The following is a 10,099-nucleotide window of genomic DNA, read 5'->3' as shown; positions in this document are numbered from 1 at the left end:
ATCTAATAATAATAATAATAATAATAAAAAGAATCCTCTGATCTCTGTTCTTGGCTTCCAATCTAGCATTTAATATTTTTGTCTTCTCCTTTTCTAAGTCTGCTTTATTCTGATCTTTCTTTTTTTAATTGGATATATTATTTATTTACATTTCAAATGCTATCCCCTTCCTGGTTTTCCCTCTGCAACCCCTCTCTCAACCTTCCTTACCCTGTTTCTATTATGGTGCTACCCACTCCTACCTCATCACCCTAGCATTCCTCTACACTGGGGCATCAGGCCTTCATAGGACCAAGGGCCTCCCCTCCCATTGATGCCAGATAAGACCCCTTCAGCTCCTTCAGTTCTTCCTCTAACTCCTCCATCAGGGTCCCTGTGCTCAGTCTGATGGTTGGCTGCAAGCATCCACATTTGTATTGGTCAGGATCTGGCAGAGCCTCTAGGAGACAGCTGTATCAGGTTCTTGTCAGCAAGCATTTCTTGGCATCTGCAATAGTGTCTGGGTTTGGTGTCTACTTGTGGGACAGATCCCCAGGTGGGTCAGTCTCTGGATTACCTTTCTTTCAGTCTCTGCTCCACTCTTTGCCCTTGTATTTCCTTTTAATAGGAGCAATTCTGGGTTAAATTTTTGGAGATGGGTGTGTAGTACCATCTCTTCCCCTGGGGCCCATACCTAACTTCTGGATATGGTCTGGACAGGTTCTCCCTCCCCTTTGTGGGGGTATTTCAGCTAATGTCATCCCCATGAGGTCCTGGGAGGTTCTTGCTTCCTGGCATCTGGGACTTTCTGGTTGCTACTCCCAGTTCCCCACCCCCCATTGCTACACACCTCTGTTCAATTTCCTGACCCTCTGTACATCTCCTCCCTCTCCTCCCATACCTGATTCCCCCTTTTCCCTCCCCCTCTTCCCTTCCTCCCAAGTCCCTCCCACACTCTACTTTCCATGATTGTTTTGTTCCCCCTTCTAAGTAGGACTGAAGCATCCACTCTTTGGTCTTCCTTCTTCTTGAGCTTCATGTGGTCAGTGAGTTGTATCATGGGTATTCCATGCTGTTTGCCTAAGAGCATAAGCCATTGGTGTTCTGTTCAGGAAACATCCCCCTGTGCCCATGTGTTCGAGGCTCTTCCGTACTTTCTCCTCTATAAATTTCAGTGTATTTGCTTTTATGTGGACGTCCTTGATCCACTTGGACTTGAGCTTTGTACAAGGAGATAAGAATGAGTTGAACTTAATTTTTCTACACTCTGACCACCAGTTGAACCATTTGTTAAAATGAACAGAGCACCATTTGTTAAAAATGCTGTCTTTTTTTCCCACTGGATGGTTTTAGCTCCTTTGTCAAATATCAAGTGACCATAGGTGTGTGGGTTCATTTCTGAGTCTTCAACTCTATTCCATTGATCTTCTTGCCTCTCTCTGTACCAACAACATGCAGTTTTTATCACTATTGCTCTGTAATTCTGCTTGTGGTCAGGGTTGGTGATTCTGCCAGAAGTTCTTTTATTGTTGAGAATAGTTTTTGATATCCTGTTTTTTTTTTGTTATTCCAAATGAATTTGCAAATTGTTCTTTCTTTTTTAAATTTTTTGAATTTTAATTCAAGTCAGTTAGTTAACATAAACAAGACAGAAATGCACATAATTTGCAGCCATGTACAGAAATGCAACAATAGCAACACTCACATGAATGGGCGAAACTCATCAGCTCTCTTAAAGCTGACTGCGCTGTGAGTGATGGGTCTAATGGAGTGTAATTCACATCCACTGGGGTACATTCAGAAAGTTTAGCATAACTGATCACAACTAGTCCTTTAGTTTCTAAAATGGATAGCATAAAAATCCAGGTGTAATTAAGGAGAAACAAAGCTATAGGGGAGAAGGTACATGAGGGGGCAGAAAGCACTCTTCATTTTATATAGTAAAATTCTGTCTTTTTTACCCAGATGCATCGATCTTAGGAATGTGGAAAGTCTCAGTAAAGGAGGGTTGACAGCTGGGGTCCCTGTCAGACTGGCAGTTTGGACAGAAGAGCATGTGAACTGAGAAGTATGAAGAATAGTCCTCAGAGAAAGGGGAGACTTATTTCTACCACTTAAGTTCTTCAAACTCTGATAATTTTTTCATGGTGATTTTAAAAACCGAAACATGTTTAGACTTTAGCAAATGAACATTTACTCTTTTGAACACCCTAAACTTCCTAACAAGGCTACCATAAGCTGACATCCAAGGTTTACAAGACAAAGGGCCAGGCCATGAGTCCTAACAATGCTGCCATGGTATCAGAATTACAAGCTAGCTCAAGCCCCTCTAATGAGTTGGGTAGGTTCTACACAGTTGTACAATGAGAACTGGAACAGAGTTAGAGTTCATGAGCGTGGAGGGGCAGGCCTGTAACACTGGCACTTAGTAGGCAAAGGCAGGAGAATCAGGAGTCAAGGTCATCTTGGGCAACAAGAATCCCTGTCACCACAAAAATAAAACAAAGAAAAGTTGAAGAAAAAACCAAACCAAACCAACCCAATGCCAGGGGTTTGGTGAACTTAAAGCACTGTGTGGCATCCCACTGTAGCTTGGTACTTCACCAACTGGGTTATCCAAATTTCAAGCATTTGAGCCACAGCAGTTGCTGCTGTGTGAGGGCTTCCTCCTAGTAGCTATTGCTCCGGTTTGACTGAGTAAGGTCTAAAACCCCCTTCCCTGCAAATCACACACTAACTTTGAAAGCTGAGTACAATGCACTAGAGGGTAATCCAAGTTTTACTTGTAAAATACAGACTACTACATGTTCATCCCGGAAGGACACTTATCCTGGATTTGCTACGACAACACAAGGTGTTCTTTGGCTGCTGGTTTTCATGATCTGAGATCTGTGTGACACAGGAGAACATGTCCTATATTCAACATAATTATATGTAATGAACCTTCACAGAGCAAATGGTGCTGTATTAGGCAGTATCAATGGCACCTGAAGAGGCAAACACTATAGCCTGAGACCTTCTCTACAGATTTAAGTTAAACCCAGAGGCAGGGATTGATTTTTTGGTATATTCCATGTAATAGCTGTCAAAGCTGTAATAATTCCAAAGGTAACAATCTTAACTTGCTTTTGGTCTCCATATAAATTGGAATATTTTTAATTCCAATTGAGCACCTAGAAAGATCCAGTTACTGATTACAAGGAAGTCAGGGTGAGAGAGAAACTTAAGAGGGAATTAAACTTCACTAGTGACAGCAGAGAAAGCTTTCAATGTCATGCGGCTTTTTCATAATAGTGTGGCACTCCACAGCACTTCAAATACTGTAAGATCTCCAAAACATACCTAAAGTCCAGAAAAATACCATGAACACTGCTTCTGCCTAATACACAACAATGTTAAAGAAATTAACATGAATTTTCTCCTAATTCTTACCCCCTCGAAAGGCCACAAAGTGCATTCACAAAGTCACTCTGAAGAGAAAGTCATTGCACGAAATGTAAAGTTAAGATACACTGATGAGTACCACAGTAGAGATTAATTGTACAAGTTTTATATGCCAGTATAGCAACACCCACAGGGAAATCTGTAGTATTGCAGCAGACATCTTGATAATGGACATATATAGTAAAGTATTCAAAGATGTTGCTGACTCAAAAGCAAAATTTAAAAACTGTATTTTGTTAATACAATGAACTAAAACCAGCCCAACTCTATGAAAGAGCATTTAGGGAACTAGGAAGAACATTTGTCCAATGTAGCACACTCATTTACAGGCTCTCTGCCAACTAATATTGGCTATATCTGATAGCTGAGGCTGTCTTTTTGTAATATTTTTATTGTCCTAAATATTAGTATCACTTCAAGGAGCCTATAGAGGTCAAAACTGAAAATTACCATTTCCTCTACCAACAAAGAATAACTTATACAGATGTGGAAATAATTCAAAGGTTAAAATTCTTAATGTGAAAATAAGTAGAAAAATTCAAGTTGTCAGTTTTCTACTTTAAAGTAAATAAAATGTAGGTATAAGACTATGGTAATCACAATATGAATCAAAATTACATCCATTCCTGCATTGCATAATTGGAGAAGATATGAGGTTGCTCTTTACATCACTCAGTCAGTATCCACTAGCTCATTTTATAGTCCCAAACCATTAACTATGTGTGTTTGATATGTTAAAGTACACATTATGATGGATACCTTTTAGTTGTGACCAAAATATTTTAATGTTGAAAATATGAAGTATTTATATACTATTTCACTGGTTGTTAAAATACAGTGATTACAGGTGTCCAATAACTTAAAACACTGTAACAGGCAGGCCCTCCTGGGAACTGGTACTGAGGATCTACTTGTTATTTTAGGGTATTACAGGAGAAGTTCAAGTTAGTCATCTGTAATCACTGCTATCCTTGGAAAATTACAGTACAGTATATACTTAGGAATGATTTTGTTTAAACAACCAAAATGCTCATGGAATTAACATTATATTCTGAATGTCATAAACCAGTACAAATCTAGTTGGTGAACAAGAGTCGAGAAAATACTGAATAATTTTCTGGCCAACTGAATCCAAGAACGCATCAAAACTATACCTCACCACGATCAGGTAGGCTTCATCCTAGGGATGCAGGGATGGTTCAATATATGGGAATCCATCAATGTAATCCACTATATAAACAAACTCATGGAAAAAAACCACATGGTCATTTCATTAGATGCTGAAAAGGCATCCTTTTGCCTTTGACAAAATCTAGCATCCCATCATGATAAAAGTCTTGGAGAGATCGAGAATCCAAGGCCCATACCTAAACATAGTGAAAGCAATATACTGCAAACAGTAGCCAACATCAAGTTAAATGGAGAGAAACTTGAAGCAATCCCACTAAAATTGGGGACCAGACAAGGCTGCCCACTCTCTGCCTATTTATTCAATATAGTACTTGAAGTCCTAGCCAGAACAATCTACAAATTCAAAGCAATCCCCATCAAAATCCCAAATCAATTCTTCATAGATCTAGAAAGAGCAATTCTCAAATTCATCTGGAATAACAAAAAACCCAGGAGAGCAAAAACTATTCTCCACAACAAAAGATCTCCTAGGGGAATCACCATCCCTGACCTCAAGCTCTACTACAGAGCAATAGTGATAAAACCTGTGTGGTACTGGTATGGAGACAGGCAGGAAGATCAACGGAATAGAACTGAAGACCCAGAAAAGAACCCACACACTTATGGTCACTTGATATTTGACAAAGGAGCTAAAAACGAATGGTGCTAGATCAACTGGAGGTCAGAATGCAGAAAAATGCAAATAGACCCATTCCTATCTCCTTGTCCTAGTTCAAGTCCAAGTGGGTCAAGGATCTACACATAAAACCAAACACACTGAAGCTTATAGAGGAGAAACTGGGGAAGAATCTTGAAGACATGGGCACAGGGGAAAAGTTATGGAACAGAACACAAATGGCTTATGCTCTAAGAACAAGAATTGACAAATGGGATCTTGTAAAACTGCAAAGCTTCTGTAAGGCATGGTCAATAGGACAAAAGGGCAACCAACAAATTGGGAAAAGATCTTTACTAACCCTACATCCTATAGAGGGCTAATATCCAATGTATACAAAGAACTCAAGAAGTTAGTCTCCAGAGAGTCAAATAACCCTATTGAAAAATGGGTACAGAGCTAAACAGGGAATTCTCAACTGAGGAAACTCGAATGGCTCTAAAGCACCTAAAGATGTGTTCAGCATCCTTAGTTATCAGGGAAATGCAAATCAAAACAACACTGAGATTCCATCTCACACCAGTCAGAATGGCTAAGATGAAAAACTTGGGACAGCAGATGCTGGAGAGGATGTGGGGAAAGAGGAACACTTCTCCATTGTTGGTGGGATTGCAAGCTGGTAAAACCACTCTGGAAATCAGTTTGGCGATTCCTCAAAAAATTAGACATAGTACCTCCTGAGGACCCAGCTATACCACTCCCGGGCGTATACCCAGAAGATGCTCCTACATATAATAAGGACACATGCTCCACTATGTTCATAGCTGTCTTATTTATAATAGCGAGATGTTGGAAACTCAGATGTCCTTCAACAGAGAAATGGATACAGAAACTGTGGTATATATACACAATGGAGTACTATTCAGCTATTAAAAACAATGAATTTATGAAATTCTTAGGCAAATGGATGGAACTATAAAGTGTCATCTTGAGTGAGGTAGCCCAATCACAAAAGAATGCACATGGTATGCATTCACTGATAAGTGGATGTTAGCCCAAAAGCTCAAAATAAACATGTTACAATTCACAGACCACAGGAAGCTCAAGAAGGAGGACTTATGTAAGGGTGCTTTGGTTCCTCTGAGAAAGGGAACAAAATACTCACAGGAGCAATTATGGAGACAAAGTGTGGAGCAGAAACTGAAGTAAAGGCCACCCAGAGACTGCCCTACATGGGGATTCATCTTATAAACTGTCACCAAACCCTGACACTACTATGGATGATAAGAAGTTTATACCAAAAGGAACATGCCATGGTTGTCTCTGGAGGGGCCCTGCCAGAGCCTTACACATACAGAGGCAGATGCTAGCAGCCAACCATTGGACTGGGCATGGGGTCCCCAATGGAGGAGCTGGAGGGTGATCTGGAGGAGCTGAAGGAGTTTACAGCCCCATGGGAAGAACAACGATGTTGGCCACTCAGACATCCCAGGACTCCCAGCGACTAAACCATCAACCAAGGTCTACACATGGTTCCAGCCAAAAATATGGCAGAGGAATGTCTTGCTGGGCATCAGTGGGAAGAGTGGTCCTTGGCCAGGTGAAGGCTCAATAGATGCCCACCAAAGGGACATGGGGGGGAGGTGGGAGTGGGTCAGGTGGAGGGGCATATATGTGGAGGTGGGAGGAGGGGTTGGGGGATTTTGGGGAGGGGGGAAATTGAGAAAGGTTTTACCATTGGAAATGTAAATGAAGATTATATTCAATTAATAAAATAAAAATAAATAAGGCTTCTATGAAAAAATACTTTACTTAGAGACAAAGAAATATGAATTTACCTTAATGGTCCCCTTTGCCATAGGACTGCTGTGAACCACCAATTGATCATAGTCTATATAATGTATCTGTTGTTGGCTAATGCTTCCTCTACTTTCTGCAAAGCTATTCCCTCATCAGTTAATTTTCCAGGAGAATTAGGATTTGCATTCCTCTTGAGAAATGTCAAATAGAGTCTTAAGTCCTCCTGTGATAAGCTTAAGATGTGGTCTCTAAAAAAAAAAAAAAAGAAAAGGGAAAGGGCAAAGGTGACAGTGGAAAGAGAAGAGGGAAAGAAAGAGTGGGGAGGGGGAATGCTTCTCTTATATATACATGGATGGTGATGTGGTCGCAGGTAAAGGTGAGCCCAATGGATTCAGGGAATATGGTGGCTGTTGCCTTGGCAACGGGTGTATAGGACACGCTGTCGCCTATGTGATGTCACAGGTTTCAGAGGTCCTGGGACCAACAAGTTGAGCAATTCTTTTATTAGCAGGCTCAACTATAATGCCATGGGGGTGGGGAAGCAGCCATAATTCTAATTTCTCCTGCATAATCATTATCTATAAGACCTGGATAGATCTGTAGTCCTTTTATAATAGTACTGTTTTGTCCTAAAAATAACCCCAGTTCCCTGGAGGCAAGGGTCCCAAAACTCCTATAGGCAGGGTTTGAATTCACTTTTCTGGGGGCCAGTATTGGGTAGGTGGTGGAATTGAGGTTCAATCTTGCTCTTCCTGGGGTTGCTCTGATAAGTTCAGAACCAGATTCTCTTGGCTAGGAACCAGCTTCATGGCCCCATAAGCTGCCTATTGTGAGTGCCTTGGGGTCTGAGGTTGACCCTCACCCCCAAGAAACAAGCAAGGCAATAAACAAAATCCAGTAAGCACCTTTCTAGGGACTAGTCAGGAATGACACACAAGTCTCTGCTGAGTCCTACTCAGAGCTTTGCATTAACTCAAATGTAAATGTTCTTAATCTGGGCCTATTTCCTGAGGCCTGGCCCAATGATTCTCCTTCCTGCACTGAGGACAAATTCCTGGGGCATGACCTGATTGTCTGCTCATGCCTCTGATCCTGGGACAATCATTCCTAAAAATCAGTTTTAAACAATCCATTCTCTTTAAAACCAACCTCCACATTTAAAACATCCTTTATTACCTTGTCTCTGTGGAAACATTGCTTGCACAGTGGTCCCTTGTAAGGGAGCAGCCCTAACCAGACCCAGATTGTATGAGGGTCCAATTTCTGCACAAAGATGAGTATATCCAGATTAAGTCTGTCTTTGGTTTGTATGGCCAGATGGTGGCACAACAGGCTGCCTTAGCATTCTCAAAGGCCAATTGCATAACAAAAGGAGCTCCTGCTTGAGGATCTCCGAAAATTCTACCAACTGCTTTTAGGACCCTGTTTGGTGTTAGATAACCCCCCACTGAGATCCCCTTTCCAGTCTTGGGGGTTAAATTTGCTGTATCCAATAAAGCTTGTGTAAAAGGGGCAGCCGGCTGGAACTGTGCTACAGCTGATTTTTAACTCTTTATTACTCTTGCAATCATATCCACTTGCTTGATTTTTTTCTTAGTTACAAATATGGGTGACTTAAAAATCTTGAGCTTGTGATTGAATTGTCAACTGCAGCTAATGGAACATTGGCAGTTTAACTATATTTCTTTTCTTTGTTTTTTTTGTTTTTGTTTTTGGATTTGGTTTTTTAGACAGGGTTTCTCTAGCTGTCCTGGAGCTCACTCCATAGACCAGGCTGGCCTCGAACTCAGAAATCTGCCTGCCTCTGCATCCCAGAGTGCTGGGATTACAGGCGTGCACTACCACCGTCCGGCTTTAACTATATTTCTAAGTTTCTTTTGCAATATTAGAGCATACCCATAATTTTGGAAAACAAACTCAGTTTCAAACAATCCATTCTCTATAAAACCAATACCAAGAGCCTTACTTTCTCTTTACAAAGTTGGCTTCCAGTTCTTATATATGAATGCATGACAGTGCAGCTTTTTTTTTTTTTTTTTTTTTTTTTTTTTGTCTTTTTTTTTTATTTGATATAATTTATTTACATTTCAAATGATTTCCCCTTTTCTAGCCCCCCCCCCCCACTCCCCGAAAGTCCCGTAAGCCCCCTTCTCTTCCCCTGTCCTCCCTCCCACCCCTTCCCAGTTCCCCGTTCTGGTTTTGCCAAATACTGTTTCACTGAGTCTTTCCAGAACCAGGGACCACTCCTGCTTTCTTCTTGTATCTCATTTGATGTGTGGATTATGTTTTGGGTATTCCAGTTTTCTAGGTTAATAACCACTTATTAGTGAGTGCATACCATGATTCACCTTTTGAGTCTGGGTTACCTCACTTAGTATGATGTTCTCTAGCTCCATCCATTTGCCTAAGAATTTCATGAATTCATTGTTTCTAATGGCTGAATAGTACTCCATTGTGTAGATATACCACATTTTTTGTATCCACTCTTCTGTTGAGGGATACCTGGGTTCTTTCCAGCATCTGGCAATTATAAATAGGGCTGCTATGAACATAGTAGAGCATGTATCCTTATTACATGGTGGGGAATCCTCTGGGTATATGCCCAGGAGTGGTATAGCAGGATCTTCTGGAAGTGAGGTGCCCAGTTTTCGGAGGAACCGCCAGACTGCTTTCCAGAGTGGTTGTACCAATTTGCAACCCCACCAGCAGTGGAGGAGTGTTCCTCTTTCTCCGCACCCTCTCCAACACCTGCTGTCTCCTGAATTTTTAATCTTAGCCATTCTGACTGGTGTAAGATGAAATCTTAGGGTTGTTTTGATTTGCATTTCCCTAATGACTAATGAAGTGGAGCATTTTTTAAGATGCTTCTCCGCCATCCGAAGTTCTTCAGGTGAGAATTCTTTGTTTAACTCTGTACCCCATTTTTTAATAGGGTTGTTCGGTTTTCTGGAGTCTAACTTCTTGAGTTCTTTATATATATTGGATATTAGCCCTCTATCTGATGTAGGATTGGTGAAGATCTTTTCCCAATTTGTTGGTTGCCGATCTGTCCTCTTGACGGTGTCCTTTGCCTTACAGAAACTCTGTAAC

This window comes from Apodemus sylvaticus, chromosome 10, assembly GCF_947179515.1.
Source record: "Apodemus sylvaticus chromosome 10, mApoSyl1.1, whole genome shotgun sequence".
Classification (NCBI taxonomy): domain Eukaryota; kingdom Metazoa; phylum Chordata; class Mammalia; order Rodentia; family Muridae; genus Apodemus; species Apodemus sylvaticus.
The sequence above is the reverse complement of the archived record's forward strand: the minus strand, read 5'-3'. Positions refer to the sequence as shown.